Source organism: Meleagris gallopavo, chromosome 3 (assembly GCF_905368555.1).
Source record: "Meleagris gallopavo chromosome 3, MGAL_WU_HG_1.1, whole genome shotgun sequence".
Lineage (NCBI taxonomy): Eukaryota > Metazoa > Chordata > Aves > Galliformes > Phasianidae > Meleagris > Meleagris gallopavo.
This window is the reverse complement of record NC_139406.1, coordinates 12,075,907-12,096,868: the sequence shown is the minus strand read 5'-3', so window position 1 is coordinate 12,096,868 and position 20,962 is coordinate 12,075,907. Positions and strand designations below refer to the sequence as shown.

Below are 20,962 nucleotides of genomic sequence, written 5' to 3'. Positions count from 1 at the left end.
TTATTTGTTACTTGGCATTTCAGTATCCTTTTAAGTTCAAAAATAAAATGGCATAAGGAAAATCATCCTATAACAGCTAGCTATTGGCTCTGCTCTTTGTGATGAAACACAATTTCGTGGATTAAGGCCATGAGGCTAAATGGTGCATATTTAAAGAATGCATCCTCTTGTATTTTTTCCTACTAAAAAAAGGCTTTGAATTCTCAACAAAGGATTTTATTTTTCAGGTTACTCTCTTTCACAGTCTCTGTTCTGCACTGCTTGAAGTTTCAGATTATCTGAAGAGCTGGTCATCTTTGAAATCTGACCTGAATAACCTTTTTCTGTAGAATCCACTAGTACTAACCAGTCAGAACAAAGAGGTGGTGCAAAATTTTGACACAGCCAATGTACAGAATTAGTATGACAGTTTTATATGATGCTGGAATAGTAACATCAGTTTTTGAATCCTACTGAAATAGCGTTTGTCACTTTTTCAAGCAAATATTTGTAAAAAGCTTGTAATAAATGGGGTGCATTGTAGTCCCAGGAGGAAATGAAAAATACCCGAGGCTTTCAGAAGGATTTCATTCACCTTCTTAGCAATTGTTTATATTGAAAGCTTGTGGTGTATGTTCTCAGTAATTATGCAAGCATGTTCATATTGTCTACCTAAGATGCTCAAATTGCTGGGTGACTTGCTTGTATGAGCAACCACTGGTTCTGTATACTTTTCACCTATTGCATTTGTTGTCATATTTATTACATGGTAAATGCTCCAAAAACAGCATAACTGTAATTAATGAGTTAATAAAATAAACAAATGTACTGGACTTTATATTTGGCAGATAGGGCATGCTAACTCTAAGCTCTGTGCTCATCCACTGCCAAGAACGGAATGTAGATGCTTTCTGTTACACTACTAAGAGCATATTTAATTAAGACAAAATGCATAATTATGCTTTTCAGTGTTACATAGTTCCTTCACAGATGAATCAGAATTTAATGTGATGGTCTCTGGTCTCCTTAGGTCTTTGCTGAATATTCCATTCTCCTGCTGTGTTACTTATTCATGCTCTTTCAGAAGCTTAATTGCATGCAGTGACATATTCAGAGATGATGCAAGCACATTGTCCCATAATCAAAAGTTTTGCTCACGGATATTCCATATTAAATATTAAAGGGCAAACGTGATGATTACTTACCTTAGTTGCTTTTTTTCTCCAGAAGTATATTCTTCATCAGAACAAGACTCTGTCTGAAACTTCAGTGTATTTCTTGATGGCTGGAGAAAAAGAGACCTTAGAATGTGTGATTCTTGGGATCCACAAGAGACTGTTTGCAAACACAGTCTTTTCTTGCCAAATAGCTGCACCTTCCTCTGCGGCCAGAGACTTTCAGAGACAACAAGGCTATCGTGTGACAGAAGAAGTGTGTGTGTGAGCTGATGCTTATGAAGTGTAGCCCTTTTTTTCTCCTTTCCCATGACATCTGGTCTAAAGAGTGGGATAAAGGCAGTCTGACTACCTTGTTTTACAGAATTGCAGGGGTTGGAAGGGACCTCAGGAGATCATCGAGTCCAACCCACTGCTAAAGCAGGTTCACTAGAGTAGGGTGCACAGGTGGGTCTTGAATATCTCTGTAGAAGGACACTCCAGAACATTTCTGGGCATGCTTTTCCAGTGCTCTGTCACTCTCACAGGAAATAAATTTTTCCTCCTGTCCAGAATGTTCCAGTTTGTGTCCATTGACCCTTGTTCTATTGCTGCATGCGCTGAAAAGAGACTGCATCCTTCAACTTAATGCCTGCATTTTTAGATATTTGTAAACAGCAATGACATTCCCCCCACTTAGCCTTCTCAAGACTGAAGTGTCCCAGGTCTCTTTTCAGCCTTTCCTCATAAAGCAGATGCTCCAATCTCCTTATCATTCTTACAGCTCTCCAGCTGGACTCTTTACCTCCCTCAACATGCTGGTCACACTCTTTAATGCACCGCAGGAGATCTTCTGTCTTCTTGGCCCCAGGAGCACCCTGGTGGCTCATTGCCAGCCTGTTGTTCACCTACGGCACCCAGGTTCTTCTCTACTGAGCTCCTTCCCAGCAGGTCCGCCTCTGACCTGTACCGATGAGGGATGCTCTTATCCCTCCCACAACTGCAGAACCCTGCACTTGCACTTGTCCCACCTCATCACCTTCCTTTCTGGCCAAAACAAGGGCTCGTCCGGGATTTGAACCCGGGACCTCTCGCACCCTAAGCGAGAATCATACCCCTAGACCAACGAGCCAACTTCATGCACCTTTGTGGACTCACTCAGTCCAACAGGATGAGGGAAATGGCTTTAAACTGGAAACTGGTAGACTAGACTAGACTAGATCTTTGGAAGAAATCCTTTACTCTGAGGATGGTGAGACGCTGGAACAAGTTGCCCAGAGAGGTTATGAATGCTCCCTCCCTGGAAGCATTCAAGGCCAGGCTGGATGGGGCTGGTCTAGAGGGAAGTGTCTCTGCCTGTAGTGGGGGGGTGGAATGAGGTAATCTTGAAGGTCCCTTCCAACCCAAAACATTCTGTGATTCTATGAATATCTTTATTATCAAACCTGTTGTGATCTGAGATAGCAAATATTCATAACCTGTTGAAGATCTGGGGATTCACCAGCGTGTATCCTTCTATTCCTGTGAGTTTAACTCATTGAGATCCTTGTTCTTTTTGTGCATATTTTGTTTTTACAACCCCTTTTCAGACAAAAATCACAGAAATAGTAATGAACAGTCATCTGTGTTTCTTTCTAACAGAAAAAAGCTAATGTAATAACGTACATACTGTGTCTGTTTTGTGGTGATAGTATTGGGCGGTAAAGAGAAAAAAAAGGTAATGAACAACTAACTGTTTCAGTGAGATACTGGCAGCCAACTGCACTGGCCATTATTGGACGCACGTCACTAGAACCTTGTGCTACCATCTAGTTCTTGCTACTCTAGGTTTGATAGGTATGGATAATTGAAAGATCAGAGGGCCGTACTTTTCGGTTCCTTTTGCTGGTCCCCATAAAGAAAGGATTCTTTCAGAGGAGCCAGATACTAAAACCTCCTTTGAAAGCAATTTGAACAAAAGGTGTTTATGTTTCTTGAAATCTCTTGTAATACATTTTGAAAAGCATAGTGCTGAGCTATATGCACACTTGTGGGGATAATATATAATGGAGCGGTGAAGAAAGATTTGTGTATATTTGAAAATTATAGCAGCCTCGATAGCTGCCACGCTGCGTCATCAAAAAGAAAGAAGTTGACAATTCATCCCTAATTTCAGTGTTGTACCTGATTTACAAAGAGCAAAAGGATCACTCAAAATGAGAAGTGTTGATGTATTGCTCTCTTGATTCCAACGCATGCTGCTGCCAGTCAGCACCTCTCTCCAATCTCTCCAGAGAGATTGTTTTCATCTGAGGTGGATCCTGAGGGAGAAGGGGCAGGAGTCAGCAGGCAACCAGGTGGTGATGAGGCAGAAAGGTGTCCAGAGCACGGAAATGATGTCTGTAGGAATATGTTTTCTTTGTGAAAGGTAGATGCAGTGGTGGGAAAAGAGAGCTTTTTAGCTGCATGTGGCTAAGGTAGAAAGTATGACCTTGTTAAGGAGCCGCAGACTGAGAACTTCTGCAGGAGCCACAGCCATAGCAGATGTTGGGCGCTTTTGAAGTTGGTGCTGTGTGTTGTAGGAGCATGCCTTCCTGAGCGCTCAGGGAGAAATGCTGGCACTACTCTTGCTTTGTAGCAGCCACATTTTACACCCTGTGTAAAGGCCTGTGGCGCCGTCCAGTGTGACATTGTTAGGCCGCCAGGAGAGGGAAGCTGCTTGTTGTTCCTGCCTTGGCACTATAGTGCAGGCTGTTCTTCCAGTGTTGTGCTGTACTTGTCCTGCACTGTTGTCTTCTGTGATATCTCTGCTAAGCTTTACCCTCGAGTGAAAGCCCTGTGTTCTGTCCGCACACTTAGCTCTGCTGCCTGAGTTAAAAAGAGCTTTTTCTTAGTAACCCTGAAAATACTAGTTCAGAACCATGGTGTGTCTTTGTGAGATATATACATCTCTATACATCTATATATACATTTCAATATACAAATGCTCCTTGTTCTGTAGATGTGATCACACTTGTAATATTCGGCTCCACTAAGCATAGCAGAGAGGTGTTTTTTTTAACAACAGAGCCAGAGTTTAGGAGAACTATATTTCTGTGGAGAGGTTTGCTCAATCCTTGTTGTGCTGATGATCTGCCCTTCAGTTTGCAGTACTGACTCCAGATTCAGCATTGTAATGTTGGTGACAGAATGCTCCTACCTATGAAAATGCATTTGTTAGTATGATATGAATTAACAATAATACTTTACAGATGTGGCAGAAAGCATCTTGACTTTCTTGCAGGTGCCCTTAGGAATGAAGCGACAACCAACAAAGCACCTCTACTTAACTCTGACTGTTTACACCATAAAAGAAATCGACTCTTCTAATTATATTCAGAACTGTAGAAAGCTGTTGCTGGTTTGGATTATTTGATCTCTCTGGGGAAACTTCCTTCAAACATAACAGCCTACATTTCTGCTTTGTTAATTATAAAGCTGTGAACAAGAAAATGCGAGACAATCTCTACTATTCTTAGTGTAATAGTAACTTACCAGAATATTACTGCCTTTATGAGTCCCAGTGGAAGATCTTTCTTTGTGGAAAGAAAAAACCTATTAAATAAATGAGAAAATATATTCCAAATGTATTAAGCAAATAATCAACATACATTTATCATGGTCTCTTCTAAATCCATGCACTTAGGGTTTTTTTTTGCAGAGTGGCTCATGATTTCTTTTTTTATGTACCCCACCCAGAGCAGATGTTTATCCTTTTGAAACATTACCTTGTGCGTTTTTTGCAAGGAAGGACAGATTAAAAATTATTCTTTTCTGCTGATACAGAAGTTCAGCTGGGAGTCATGTAGAGTAATATTTTGTTTTTGGCTGCTATTGAGGCCTTTCATAAAGATGAAAATTTTTCTTTTGCCTTCTTATTGGAATGTTTCTGATAGTCGTTAAGTAAAGCTGTTATAGACCTTTTATCGCTTAACGGATCCCTTAAGATGGAAATCTTAAGATGTCAGACAAAATGCATGTAGAGGTGTGAACGCTTTGTGTTGTCCATCTGGAATCCAAACCAGGTGAAGGTCCTTGGAAAAGTTTTGAGGCTTTCTCTAGCAGTGTGATACATTCTTGTTTTTTGCACTGCCATTCATTATTTTCAGATGGCTCTTCTACTGTGTTTGTTACCATCCAGAGCAGTGGCTTGCATGGGTATGTTTTCCCTGCTCATTTTTTTAGCTGGGATGCAGGGATTGATCTGTAAGGCTTAGGATTTTTAATGGACGTACAGAATCTTGTCTTTTTCTAGGTTTTGAGTATTTTGACTTATTGACTATTTCTTTAAAAAAAAAAATGAAAAGTCAATGTATTCTAATCAATTCAACAGCAAGCTACTGACCCGTGTCACTATCTGTAGAGATACAACTCAGTGAGACCTGGTCCTGGGCATGTGGCTCTAGGTGGCTCTGCCTGAGGAAGGGATTGGACCTGATGATCTCCAGAGGTCTCTCTGCAATTCTGTGTGTTGCACAGAGGTTCTTAAGAGAATTATGTCTCAGTGCTTTGATCTTTGTGTGTTTCACTGTGATCAGTTCTGCTGCTATGCTTGATAATTGAACGGTTGTGGTCCAATTCCTACAAGGTCCCCACAGCTCCCCGCCTTAGAATATCATCAGAGTCAGTGATTGCCAGTTACTGGCTGCTTTGAATTGCAAGACTGTGGCTGAGGTGATGAGCTAAAGTAGACATTCTGAGGTTTGAAATCACGGAGTTTTTTTAACCAGAGCTGCTGCAGTGTGCAGCTTGTTTTTTTGTTGTGCCTGTGCCTCTCCAGTGCATAGCTGTTAGAAGACACTTCGTTGAACAGTGAAATCAAATCTCACAACATTAGAAATAGGATGACTTTGGGTGCAGAGTGTTTAACATTGGCTTCGGAAGTACCAGCCTACTCCCATTTTGCTCTCAATTCAGGAACAGACCATTGTTGTCACCCAGTTAAGCTTTAAGGTGGAAGGCTTAAGAAATAAAAGCTTGTTAGTAATGATTTTTTTGCATAGATCTTGAAGACATGTCATAGTAACTCAGTCCTCTGAAGTTTATAAGTGCTTGCTGAGATGGTCACTGAGCACCAGATGGATTTAGCTGCTATAGTTGAAGTAATCAGGCCTGCCTCTTTTTTTGACAGGCACCATTTAACAGCCTGAGTGATAGCCTTGTGCCTTTATTTCACCTGAGAAACCTATGTTCATGTGAACTTAAAAGACCTCAGTAAGCTTCTATGCTCTTGGGATACTTCTAAATCTTTATTGATCATGCTCATCAACCATGGCAAATACATAGAAGAGCTCCACAGTGATGTTGATGATCGCAGTGTATGTTTCTTGGCTCAGTCAAACAGTATCAAACCTGGTATCATCAGCACTGTACCCACAACGTATATATATATTTTTTTCCCTCAAATCATGTCCTAATGCTGTGTTCCTTTTTGGCACATGGGGCAAGCAGAGCAGTTTTACAATTTTTATGAGACACAAAACTTTCTCTTTTCAGTGGTGGTTGAGAGGAATAGGAAATATTTGTATGTCATCTCCTGGAAATGTTTTTGTAAGTAAGATTTTATTCTGGTAGCTTTTGGGGTTTTGTTTTGGTTTGGTTTTGCTATCTTCATGGCCTTTGGAAACAGCAGTTTAAGGGCAGAGAACAGTACTTCTTACACATACATACATACATAAGTACATAATTATCTGTGCAGTGCTTGAATTGTAGATGTGCAAGTTTATCTGCCTTTCTTTCTTGAACTATGTGGATTTGAGGAGAAAAGATTGATACAGGCAGTCTTTGCAATTTCCTTTACATAGCATATTTGTGTGGATGTGAATTTTAAGGTCAAAAATTGGAGAGGGTCAGGACTCTGTTGTGATTCTGTGATAATAGCTGGCAGATTTGCTAGTTCGAGCTGGTCTAATAAAACTGAAGTAATTATGAATTTATAATGAGATTAGTGGTAGGTACAGAAAATTGAGAACAATTGGCTTTTGGCTTAGTGAGAGAATGGGAGCATTCTGCAATCTTGGTTAGTGAGTATGTATCTCAAACAAGTCTCAAGGTATGTCTGCCACAAGTGGACTAATTCTGGCAGAGCTGGCTAATGCATTCTTGGCTAGAAAGAAGAGGGGTAAGTTTTTCTTCCGGGAGCTTCTTGTTGGCCTGATTGGACTGGAACTGGCCTCTGGCTGAGCTGGGTCAAGAAGCAGCCTATGAACCTTCAGCCTTCATGGGTTGCATGGACATCACTGCAGTTACTCTGGTTGCAAAGGAGAGACAGGAAAGGGTTATTTTGCTTGCCTAAAAAACTTGTCTAACCATATGGCTAAGTAACTGATTAAATCTAAAGCCAAGAGCAAACAATATGACTAGCAGTTTGACTGAACTCACTTCCTCACTGTGCTGCCATTAGATGAGTATAAGCTGCACACAACAGCATGATAACTATACACTCCAGGTATTGGTCTAAACCTTCTTCCTGTGTTGAGGAGGGATTGGAATTGGCCTGAATCTGCTTTTCTTGGGTTTCTTTTTGCGTTTTCGATGCTTGAATTTTCTTGACTTCTTTAAGAATGTTTTCCAAATCCAGTCACATGGCTTCTAATAAAACATACAGCTTGGCAGGCATCCTCCTGCCTGCCTGGCCCAACTCTCTGTTGTGTTTTTTTATGAAATCTGAATTAAGGTGAATCTTATCTGAAATTTTGTTACATAGATCAAGCAGTTGTGCATTCAATAAATGTGAGCAAACCCGTGGAAACACAAAGCTTCTGATTCCAATACTTATACTTTGAGAAAGAAATAACAGTGGTTACATCTTTTATGTGCACGTGCATAGAAATTAGAATAAATAATAACTGAGTCTGTTTTTTTTCTTTTGCCATTTGGCTAACAACAGCTTTGATTTCATCTGGTCTGAATTGGCACAGGTTCACGGATGTTGGAATAGCTTTTATACTAATTCACACCAGCTGAACATGTTCAGCAAACCAGTCTGTGCAAGTGTTGTTTTGTTATGTTTTTTTCTTCTCTACCTCCTTCTGTTCTCCTTCTTTCTTTCTCTCCTTCTGTTTTCCATCTTGTGCTTGTGTGCTCGTGTTTTTTTTTATTCTGCCTCTCATGAGCAAACTCCAGTGCTGGCCCATTGACTGTACATAAAGTACAGGGCTGTTTCAGAATAGGGCTTCTTTATATGAATCCAAAAGGCTATTAATATCTGATTTTAGGTACCATTACATAGGTATTGAGAGAATTTATTATGAACCCAAAATGAAGATTTGTCCTTTTGCTTAGTTTTTCTTCCATCAAATTAGTTTTTAATTGTGCAATATATGTCTGTGCAAGTAAGCTCTTGTTCATTTGATTTTCATAGAATCACAGAATGTTTTGGGTTGGAAGGGACCTTCAAGATTACCTCATTCCACCCCCCCCACTACAGGCAGAGACACTTCCCTCTAGACCAGCCCCATCCAGCCTGGCTTTGAACGCTTCCAGGGAGGGAGCATTCATAACCTCTCTGGGCAACTTGTTCCAGCGTCTCACCATCCTCAGAGTAAAGGATTTCTTCCAAAGATCTAGTCTAGTCTAGTCTACCAGTTTCCAGTTTAAAGCCATTTCCCTCATCCTGTTGGACTGAGTGAGTCCACAAAGGTGCATGAAGTTGGCTCGTTGGTCTAGGGGTATGATTCTCGCTTAGGGTGCGAGAGGTCCCGGGTTCAAATCCCGGACGAGCCCTTGTTTTGGCCAGAAAGGAAGGTGATGAGGTGGGACAAGTGCAAGTGCAGGGTTCTGCAGTTGTGGGATGGATAAGAGCATCCCTCATCGGTACAGGTCAGAGGCGGACCTGCTGGGAAGGAGCTCAGCAGAGAAGGACCTGAGACACATCTCAGCCCTCACAGGAAAGAAGTTCTTCCTCATATCCAGTTTAAATCTACCATCTTCCAGTTTAAAACCATTTCCCCTTATCCTGTTGCTACATGCCCTAATAAAAAGTCCCTCCCCAGCTTTCCTATAAGCCCCTTCAGGTATTGGAAGGCTGCTATAAGATCTCCTTGGAGCCTTCTTCTCTCTAGGCTGCAGATTCTCCGCTCTCTCAGCCTGTCCTTGATGTGCTCCAGTCCTCTGATCATCTTCATGGCCCCCTCCTGGGCCTGCTCCAGTATCTCAGCGTCCTTCTGTGTTGAGGGCTCCAGAACTAGATGCAGTACTCCAGGTGGGGTCTCACGAGAGCAGAGGAGAGAGGCTTTATCACCTCCTTCGACCTGCTCATCCCACTGCAACCCAGGATACAGTTGCCTTTCTGGGCTGCAAGTGCACTTTGCCAGCTCATATTGAATCTTTCATCAGCCAGCACCCCAAAACCCTTCTACTCAGGACTTCTCTCAAGCCAGTTTAGAGAACTCACAGTGAGTACCTACTGAATTTTGCTGTTGATGGTTATTCTTTTTTGGAGTTTGTTAGAAGAACTTTTGTTTCTATTGTGGCATAAGAAGAGGAGAGGATTTACGTTTACAAGAGGATCTGCTCTACTATATGGTGGTGCTGTTTTACCTCGCTTAAGGAAATTTCGTGCGTTTTGTAGAATGAAAGCTTATGCTAAATGTATCTGCGAACTTCTCATGGTAATTATCCGAGGACACCTTGATTAATCTGCTGGTATTTTAATGGTTGGTAACGTCTTAAATTGTTCAGGGAAGCAGGCAACCATGATGATAATGGTGCTTAGAAGCTAAAAACATCTTGTAATTATGTGCCACTCATGCACAATACATCCTAGGAACTGACAAGGGAAATGAAAATGTGGTGATTGTGTTGAGTTTGTACTATTTTAATGCCAAGTCATGCCCATGCAACTATTGTGATTTTATAGTATTTTGTGTTTTTAGAGATATGTGTATTTTTGGAGTACAAAAATGAAAAAAAATGATGAAAGGAAAGTTAGATAGTTCTGTGTTAGAGCTGAACAGGGGTCCATTTCGCTCTTTTGCCTCATGACCACTAATGTTTTTATCAGATAAATATGTGTGGAAAAATCTACAGTAGATAAATGGAATAGACAAATATTGTATGTATTTGGTTCTAGCATTATTTCTAGCTGCCAACACTTAGCAGTTAGCTGGCAAGGATAAATTTGATGTTGTTTATTATCCCACTTGTATAATTTACAGCATGCTTGCAATCACGTGTTTTTATTGTCTGACAAGTGAAACTTATTCCTGTATGACTAACGGGGTATAGAGTAAGGAAGTTTTATAGTCTGTGGTTTTTGATAAAATGTGCAGTTTAAGACATTAAAGCACAAGTCACAGATTCCTATTTTTTCAGTTTGTGACAAATTCCTCATAAACAGAATGAGCAGGTAATTGGTTAGATTTAAATTAATAATTTAAAAATATCTAATTATCTTAATGCGGCATTGTAATGTAGAATTTACTACATTTGGAAGCTCAAAAGCTTCAGAAAGTTAGAGTGCACAAACTTGTGTTGAAGTGTATTTTCATGATTCAGGCATCAGTTTTAGAAATCAATGATTCTGAGCTATATTACTCAATTAGTAATGATATGATTTCAGTGAGGAAATTACTGATATGCTTCAAGTTTCATGATTTCTATGGTAAGGTTAATCATCACCTTTTTTCATAGTGTCTCCCTAAGGGTTAATGTTTGCAAGAAAATATAAAGAATCCAGCAAAAAAAATGCTTCAAAACACAAATCTCTCTGGGGTTTGTCTGGTTCTTGTCCTCCACTCTGTGCTGCTGCATCGCTGATGGAAAATTATTGTCCTTTATTGTTTAACTCCCTGTGGGTTTCAGATAAGCCAGATGGTGAGATATCCTTGTAAGGGAGTTTTCTGCTTGGTATTATCAATTTTCCAATCCTGTATTAGTAATGAAGGAGTTGCGGTGTGTAATCCCCTTGGGTCTAAATGGTTTTACGTACCTGTGTGTTCATTTGATGACTGCTACTATTTCTCTTATTTAATTTAAATCCACGTACTTTTTATACTGCACAGTATAAAAATGTCCAGTTTCCAGTTAGCAAACAAACGTATGAATGAGGCATTGCTAATTGGTATTTAGTACTTTTATAAGCTTTTTATTTTTTTTCCTCACAGTCTGAGACAACAAGACATTAAAAATGTCAAGGGAGTTCAGCCAGAAAAGTTTCTGTTGGTTTGTCCTTTTTGGTAAGGCGTCTTCTGAAGATCTCCAGTTTGCTTTTTAGTATATATTAGGACACATACTTTCAAACTCACTTTTTCAGTGTGAATATCAAGATGCTGTCAGTAATGTGAGAGGTTCCCAAACAGAACATTAATGGAATTCTGGAGTTGAAATCTGGGAAGTTTTTGCTGAACAAGTGAGAGGATCTGGATTTTTTTTTCCATTGGAGTATGTTTAATTTGAAGGCATGATAATTTATTTCAGGATTATGATATGAAGTATTGTATATCTGACAGGATTCTGCTTCCCAAAATATTAACATAAAAATTGAATGAGGATCTTAGGAAAGAAGCAAAGAACACTGTTTAACATGATTGGCAAGGATTGTATGAATTTTATACAAAGTGAACTTCTGCAGTTTGCACTGTTAGATAATACTACACAAAATTTAGTATATTGTGTGGATGAATATATTGTATTTTCAGTAACCTGTGAAAACTTATGACATCTCATGTTTGTATTTTGTTCCCTGTAAGCATCTCACTTGCAACATTCTTCTTTAACGAGTGAATGCAAGCAATTGAATTGAAAAAACAAGAGCAAAAACCAACAAACAAAACTTATCTTGTGGGCTGGAAGGGAGCCTCTGGAGGCCAGTAGTCCGCATCATGAATTAGATCTTTTAGATGGTCTTTTTCAACATTGGTGATTCTGTGATTGTATGATCAAAGCGTGCCCAGGCAAAAGCGGTTGTTCAGGACTTTGTTCAACCCAGTTTTAAGTTGTCAAAGAAGCCTGCATCCATTCATAGCTCCAGCACTGCAGCTGCAAGCCAGCTCTTCCACCATGGCTATAATGCTGTCATCCTGGTCAGGTCACATGAGAAGTTCTTAGACTTCTCATTTTTCCTGTTTGTTCTCCACGGTGTGTGCATTTGTGTACAAACATTTGCTTTTAGGAGATAGATAGTGTTCCAAGAGCAGAGCTCTCCATGCCATCTTTTTCTTTCTTAACAGTAACTTTGGGTTTCCATTGTCTGCAGTGTTAGCAAGACCCGTTGCCCACCAGAGGAAGTGCTCGAGTGCAGAGCTGGTTCAATCTTTGTAACAGTGCTGATATAACTTGTAGTTACAAATAAGTATCTGGTAAATTCAGTGGGTATGCAGACATAAACAGATTATGTTTGTTGAGATGTCATCTCTTTACAAGATACACAAATATGTATCAGCTGCTGAGAACTGGCCCTTCTGTATGCATTTTTGTTATGTTTTCATATTTGAGGAGTGGACTGAGCTCTTAACGTAGTTAGTGCTGGAAATCTGATGTTTTTTGCCTTCAGTACTGAGTGGGTTACTTGAGTTAGCAACTGAGAAAATGTCCATTAACATAAAATGCAAAGTAAGGAAATGAACAAGAAACCAACTTACTTATCCTTTCTTTACCTTAAGAAAAGTGAAAAAAAAAATATATATATACATGCAGCTGAAAAGAGATGAAGAAGCATGATGGCTATTTAAAAATTAAAAAAAAAAAATAACAAGGTGGTGGAGAAAGTCAAGAAGAAACAGTTTCTATTGACTTGTTAGTTCTTTTTGGAAAGGTCACTGAGAATTTACGCAGTGACAAAATAACAACCCAATTAGTATCTGTCCACTAAAACTAATGCTGATATTTTTCAAATTCTTCTATGTTGACAAGTGGGACTGAGATTCAGCATGGACTTCTCTAAATGAGAGCAGGGCAGATATTACCGAGGTTATGAGCTTCTGCAGCAATTACTGCCAAATTTCAATCTGCAAAAGAAATAAGATGTAATTAAGAGCTATGTGCAGGTTTATTTTTTAGGAAAAATTTTCTTTTAATTTTATTTCCGATAGCTATTAAGGGATACAGTTGATCATGAGAGTAAATCTTAAAAGCACAGGAGCCCCTTCACCTAGCAAAATAGTATTTCATTAATTGTTATTACGTAGTAATTATAGAATTAGGGAGAGTAACATTTATCATTCTGTGTCAGTCACGTTCCCTCCCCAAAACTGACTTCAGTTCATAACAACAAATTAATTATCAATGATGAAAAAGGAACATTAGTTAGAGAACTAGTGGGTTTATCTTGAGAAAGGAATCTCTTTGTAAACAGAGTTTAAATTGCAGTTTTTCAACTGAGCAAGACCTTTATTAATATACTCATTCCTCCAGAAAGACAAGCAGATGAGTAGCCTTCTCTGTTAATTCATTTAAATATTTTAGCAATGAAGTAAAATAGTAAAGCAGAAACCTTTTGCTTACATTGTACGTGCAAGCAGAACATTTCCAAGAAAATAGTTTATAGTGGAAGATATATAACTCAAAGTAATTCTTGGCTCTCTCACATTTAGGTGCAGTGATACTCAGACGTTTATGCACCTCTCCCCAAACAGGCCAGGGTTCTGTCTTTGTGCATCTGCCCAGCACACTGCCCAGAGTGGGGTGGTGAGCTGTGAGCAGGCACCTCTCCATGCCTTACTGAAGTCTGTGTGCTTTGGTTTGTTCCCCTCCTCCCTGCCCCCTGTTTTCATTAAGCTTCAAGTAAGCTCTTGGATAGAGCACCCATAGTTTTGAGTCCACTTCTAGTAAAGCCTGATTTCTTCTCAAGCCCATCTTATTTGTAGTTTTAACTGCTCATTGGAGGGAGCTATGCTGCACTTTGCCTTCTTTGAATGTATTTTCTCAGGAAATCCCTTATCCTTCAAAAGCAAAGACTGTTTTGGTTTGTACTCTTGGTCTCAGTGTAAGGGAGTGAACTGTACTGTACAATACATATGCCTCAGAAGAGGGTTATTATGGGGTTATCCTGCAGCACGTTGCTTTGCAGTAAGCCCTCCCTTCATTCCTGGCTGCTGGTTAGCCAGGCAACTCCGCTCAGCAGCTATAACTGCAGTAAATCATCAGGACCTTGGCTGTGGGATACTGCTGTGCTTACATAAACATCATAAATGTATCAGAAATTCAGAAAATCAGAAACATATAGTTTAGAGGAGGTCACAGCCAGTACGTGGATCATTCTCCAGCCCTGCCTAGGAGGAACGTACCGGTGTAGTAGGTGTGCCATTGGTGCACTTCATTCCAGCAGAACCAACTTGCTGCTGCTGCTGAAGTTGTGCTGTTGTAGATGAGCTTTGCTGTTGATAAGGTGCATTGTTAAGGAAAATCTCATCAAGCTTTCCAAAGAAAAACAAGTTATATGAATACACTCTGTTGGGGAAACGTTACTGTTGTCTAAAGGCTGTGTTTTGGGGTTGTTGTGATCTGATAAAGCAAGATTTTAGTTTTTATTTCAGCAAAAGCATGTACTTACTCGGTTGCCTGTCATCCCTAGGAAAACTGCCCTGCATTTGAAATGGGGCAGTTTGCTACTGATACACCTTACCAGGAAATGCTATTAGAGATAAAAGGGGGATTTAGAATTGGACATTGAAAGACGACATATGAACTTCATTTTGAAGTTATAAGAACAGTGGAGTCTTTGCAAGATATTAATCCCTGAGGGAAAAACAAGCTCTTGTAGGATTCTTTTCTATTTATTTCATTTATTATACGGTTGTTGTAGTCGTGCTTCTTTGCTCGCAACAATTGCAGAGCATAATCTGCTTCACTTGTATGTCTTATTGCTTCTGCATCTGTTTCTGTCATCCTTTACGTGCTGTGTCAACTGCATTACAAGAGTGGGCAAGAAGCCTGTGCAAAATGTGCAACTAAGATGCTTTCACAAGTTATTTCAAGGGCTTCAAGCAAAACGTCTTCTCATGCTTTTATTACTTTTTTCAACTTTTCTTGTATAGTTTTTAATATATTAACATGGGACATCACAATGTTACCCTTCTTCCAACTGTAGCAGTATAGAAGCTGCTAATACTGTATTGTGTAAAACTCCTTCAAACACTATGCCAGTGTAATACAATTTGTGCTGCTGTTTAGAAAACGTTATTTTTCAGGAATGAATGCTATAACTTAGAAATTCCATATAAATTAGAAACTAGAGAGGAAATGTGTTGATTTGAACATTCAAGAAACAACAATTACTTCCTCTTCAGTTCATTACTTTATCGTTGCCTGCTTCATATGGATATTATGGGTTAATTTTAGAAATAGTCTACAGCTAAATATTCTGCTGGTAGGCAAGAAGAGCATGAAGGTCTGTAGTACTACTGTGAATGAGATAAGTTGATGACATAAATTATAAAATTTTTGAAGAGTGCCTATAGACACGTTGTAGAATGCAAGAAGAGTATTCCAGTGGAGTAATTTTTTGCTATAAGAATAGAAGAAAGTCAAAGCTAGTGATTCTGAACAAAGATTTCTTGACCTATGCATTATGATGATATATTTAGCTACACCTAGATCTTTCCCGTTGCAATTTTGGAATTAAATGTGTGTACCTGGAACCTTGGCAATACTCAATCTTAGTTACAGGGCAAGTGGTTCCTATATGAGCAATGTGGCTTTTCTTGAGATTTTTCCACAGAATGAATTTATGGCAGAAGAGTGTAGATGTTAAATCATAAACCTTATTTCTATGTTGATTTAGATACTATAGAGTGAAGGATACCCATTTATGACCTCAAGGCTTCATTATGGTCATTATGGTACGTGCTGTACAGACACAGAACGCAATATCAGTTCTTGCCTGTAGAAGTTGAATTTACCGTGTGCATTTTCAGACTAAACTTGATGCTGTGCTGCTAGTAGCTGAACACAGTTATTAACCTTTGGAAATGTACAAGTGCTCTGTCTGTTCTGGTTTTTGAATAGGAATATCAAACAAAAGAAAAATAGCATCCAGTGCTGTGATGCACATAAACTTATACCTCTGTATATTTGGAAGTGTCTTAATCTCTTGAAGATTATATCACATTGTGATGGTCATCATGTTCTTGTTCCTTGCTCTGCCTGTTCTTGAAGAAAAAAACATTTCGTAAGATGCTAAATAGTCAACATAGGTATTGGGGAAATTTTGCCAAGAAGCTTTCATCTGGGACAATGAGTATATATGGAATGAATTTTGACCATCTGTTTTTACACGCTTGAAAAATGAGATTTGTAATTGAATTTTTGAACAATACTGTAGATATAGTCTTTCCAAGAAATGGCAGCCCCTCATGTAGTTTCCATAACTTTTATTTTTTCAGACCTGTGTGGCCACATTATCTAGGGAGATTAACATTACTTAAAGATATTAAGGACCCAACAACTCAAAAATCCAATGTTTCCCCGAATGAACAAAGCATTATCAAAGGAAATGGAATTTGCTTTTACATACACAGAACAAAAAGAGCAGTACTAAAACCCACAGGCAGTCAGGAGAAATAAACCTCTCAAGTGTCAGCTTGTTTCGTGCTCTGTGACATAAACTAAGAAAGTGAACTGCACTGCCCTCCATGGAAGATGTTCAATCTTAAGATGTTCCACTATAAAGGAAGAAGAAAAAGAAAAAAGAAAACTAAGCAAGTCATTTGTTCATATCTGTGGACTGAAGTACAAGGAAGAGGAAAGACCATATACCATAAAAGTGTTTGTAGTTAATACTATATCTCGTATTGTACTTGGAAGTTAAGCAGTCACTTTTCACCATTTCAAAGGATAAATCTTATTGCATTGTGGTTGTGAACCTTGAAAAAATAACTGTAGTTTTAGGTAACATTTGGTTTAATGGTAGTTTTGCCACTGTGTCTGTTGTAAGTACTTAGAAGTGTGCGGGTTCAGAAGAAGTGGATTCAGGCATAGGGAGGTAGATGGAAAAAAGCAAGGGAGATGGACTGAAGAATTCATTACTTTGGAAGTTGAAAGATAAAATAACTGGAAAATAAAAAAGACTGAGGTGAAAAAAAAAGAGTTCTTTCTGGTTGATTTGTTCTTTCCTCCTCACCCACTTTTCCTGACCTCCCTTCTCCTGACCAGAAGTGTTTTCCTCCCAGCTATTTGGCTTGATGAAATATTAGAAAAAGATGGTAGAATGTGTGTTAATTACATATTAGAAGAAAATTGAATCTAGTGGATGGCTTCCCTTGCTAAATTTTTTTTTAACAGACTGTTCCTTTAGTATGTATGTACGAGACTATTTTGGTTATGGAACAAAAATAAACATAAATATTAAAAACTCAATCAAAGCCTTTAAAGTTCTTTTGCTTAGTTTTCAAGTGAAGCAAGCAGAACAGATCAGTCTGACCCATGAGACAAAGCTGTGGTCTCAAAGTGACTATTATTGTTAGAAAATTATTCCACATTTGAGATTTAGAAAGATAAGTTCTTTTTCAACAAGAATAGGCATAATTGAATGTTTACTTCTTCTCTCAAGTTCTTGAGGAGTAGCTTACTTAGCATGCATAGTCCGAAAGCCAAGTCCTTATTTTAGGAGGTAATTTAGACTGGATTGCACATAGGAGCCTGAATGCATCAATTTAACAGTTAGAGAATAATGTGACAGTTTTGATTTTTGCTTCTGATGAAGAGAGCAGTTAAGAAAGAAACTTCTGTAAGATTTTTGACCTCAGTTGCTTAATAACATGCCACCTGACCTCACAGTTCCATAAGCTCTTCTGTGTTATATGGATACCTTTGTGGGTTGTTTTTTTTTTGCCATGTGAAATCTTGGACTCTCAGTATATGGGAGTTTTATCTAAAGTAGGAAGCCATTTAAAATGTTTTATTTCTAGCACAGTTAAGCACAGTTTACATCATTGCTGTGGTGCAGAATGTACATTCTTAACCTATACTAGTAAGCAAATCTTAATGCTGCAGAAGCTATTTTCAAACCCTTGATTATAAGCTGTCCGTGAATCTCAAATATGAGCATAGGTCTTTGTTTCTAGAGTTTCTGAAGTTTTGTGTCAACTCACAATTAAATCTGATTATCAGTAAAGAGCTCTTGGGTGATCTGTTGAAGTACATCTGTACAATGTGCAAATGGATAAAAAGGAAAGTGAAGATGATGGAAAAGAACAAATGACTGAGGTACCAATTGGAGAGAAGGCTTACGTGTTGCTAGTTTGAATTGGAAGGTAAACAGAAAAGATGTCTGAGGAGAGTATATGAGAACATGTGGTTGATACTGAAGCTTGTGAAGTACACTTCCCATTTTGAGGTGTTGTACATTGCTAGATAGCCACTCTGGATGAGGTTTTGTTTCCTTTGTTCTCTCTGATTTGTGCGTGGGAGAAAGTCTGTATCCTTTAGCTTTGGTTTTCCTTGTCTTCTGTTTTCCACTGGTGAATCAAGGCAGTATACTGTTAGGCTGTACTCTGTGGTGTACTTCATTCAGTGCAGCTGTTGAGACTATGTACAAGACTGCCTGGGTTCATTATATACATAAATTATGTTCTACACAGTTTAAAACATTGATTTGTCTTCTAAAACATGATGTGTAGTGTGTGTATATCCTTGAGAATTTGTTCACTCCTGTGCCCACTGTGAATCTGTTTCAGTAATAACTATGAGTTAAACTAAAAGCAGGAGAAGAAATTTGAGTCTTCGCTTCTGGACTTCATCCCAGCTTTTAGCTCCATCTCCTTTGGATATATTCATTTCTGAGCATTTTGAGAAGAACACCTTATATGCAGGGCAGTTGGATGCTCCTGACTTTGCCTCGATCTAAGATCAAAATCTAATTTTTTTCACTTTCAGTAACTGCTGAGCATAACAATTTGAAGACCCAATTTAGGCTCTATTGAAAGCAAGATTTCTTTATTGGCAGCTTTACAGGAGTCTCAAAAATTGTTAAATAAAAGCCAGCATAGATACAAAAATAAGTGTGGGTGAAGTGTATAACAAAGAAAGTTTTGTCAGCCTGTTCCCAATACTACCTGGCAAAATATGCTTTAAGAGTCTCGTGCATTATAAAATGTCTTGCCTTATTCTCCTTGGGAAGTTGAACATTTCTGTCTGGGTATTTCTGAGGATTCCGTGGATATAATCCAGGAGTTCTTCTAGACTATTATTATGTCTCACAGAGGAATTGCAAAGCTTCCCATCTTGCTTGGTGTAGTTTAAGCTAGTAATAGTATTATAAGACACAGAAAGCTATACAGTGGTTGATTCTAATGCAAGGACATGCTCTTGCAGTTCAAACTCTATTTTAAAGATTGGTTTTACATTAGCAAACAAATATTGAACTACTTTTTTTTTTAACTTTTTTTTTTTTGTATTTCAATTGTGGATGAAATATGCTTTATGAAATTTAGCTTTTAGTTAAAATTATTTTTAGAGAATGGCTCAGTTGGTCAATATTTCAGTAGATCCATGTATTCATCTGGTCTGGAAGCTTAAGAGCAAGGCACTTAGGTATGACTTCTTGAAGATAAGGGCTCAGGGTCTCTTGTAAGACACAGTTGCAACAATGCAACCTTTTCTTTTATTGAGATTGGACTGAATCAGCTTTTAATGTGGCAAGCCAATCAAATAGTTTTATCCTTTCCTTTTCTCTCTTTGGCTACCTGACATGCAAACCTTCCAGCATTTTTTTTTTCTGGTTTTCTGGTCAAGGTTTTCATGTCAGGCAGCAGGAACCTGGCACTGTACAAACCTTTGAGGGCTATTTGGGTAAAGCTTGATTGTCAGGAATGCTTTATCCATTGGGCTGCATTATTTCAAGCAGTGACACTGTGATTGCCTCACCAGGTCCCTGGAATCTGCCGCTTTGGCTACATCTCTTAAACAGAATGTTTTAAGTTATTTGGGTTTGTTCATTCTTTCATGTTGATTCACACTAGCTTGACTTCTGTATGTCCTAATTATCAAAATTCAATGTATATAGAACATGTTCACTATGAAAAGTTTTGGAGTGGCCTCACTCACCAGAAAGGTTAACTTTTAATTTCCAAACAGAAATATGTTCAGGACTGTTCTTCAGATTTTCTGATCACATATTTTATGCTACATTGGCTTGGAGGGTTATAAAAAGGTTTTGGAGAAGAGATCATAGTTAAAATAAATGAAGATATGGGATGTATCAGAAATTTATTATTGCTGTTTTGAGGAGAAATTCCAATTGTCCACATTTTTATTTTTTCTTTCTGAACAGAAAGGAATTCACTGATATGGTTTTTACTTCTAGAACTTAAGCATTTTGTGTTCTGATAATTGTATAAGATTATCCAACAGATGGCTGTTTATTCATAGCTCAGATGACAGTGCTTTGAGTTTTTAGGTACATAGATGAGTAGTTTTTTGTTTGATAGTGCAAAGTAGTGTGATGTAGTCCTCCCAAGAAGTTGCTGATATGAAATCGAAACATTCTTTGCAGAAATAAAATGCATTGCAAATCAATTAGGTATTCTGAGTAAATAAGCAGATTCATGTTAATTAAAAGAATGAAAAGTGATGACTGTGTCTCTTTTCCCAAACTTGTTATGCCTACCATTATTTAAAAAGACTCTAGACTGTTCATCTCATCACTGAATGCAACCACCAATCCCCAAATAAGTGCACTCTGTCTTCTTTCTGATAAGAGATTGTTGTCACTAAATAGAGTTCTGCCTCCAGCCTCCTGTGTGATGGTGGGGAAGTTTCTGAGTCCAAAGATGAAAAAAAAATTAATTTAAATTAATACATAAGAGTGTAAGAACAGTGTTGATCTAATGGGATCTGTATGTTAGGGAGTGTTTTGGTAGTGCAGAGCTCAG

At 38.5% G+C, this 20,962-nt stretch overlaps 1 protein-coding gene and 2 non-coding genes across 6 annotated transcripts in view; 2 read left to right on the top strand and 1 right to left on the bottom strand.

The window, feature by feature from the left end:
- The window catches only part of FARS2 (phenylalanyl-tRNA synthetase 2, mitochondrial), a 233,585-nt gene that overhangs the window by 110,896 nt on the left and 101,727 nt on the right, over positions 1–20,962 (top strand). The gene's annotated exons all lie outside the window — the stretch shown is intronic.
- On the bottom strand, positions 2,194–2,265 carry TRNAP-AGG (transfer RNA proline (anticodon AGG)). Its single transcript has one exon. It is a non-coding gene; the product is annotated as a tRNA-Pro (tRNA).
- On the top strand, positions 8,805–8,876 carry TRNAP-AGG (transfer RNA proline (anticodon AGG)). Its single transcript has one exon. It is a non-coding gene; the product is annotated as a tRNA-Pro (tRNA).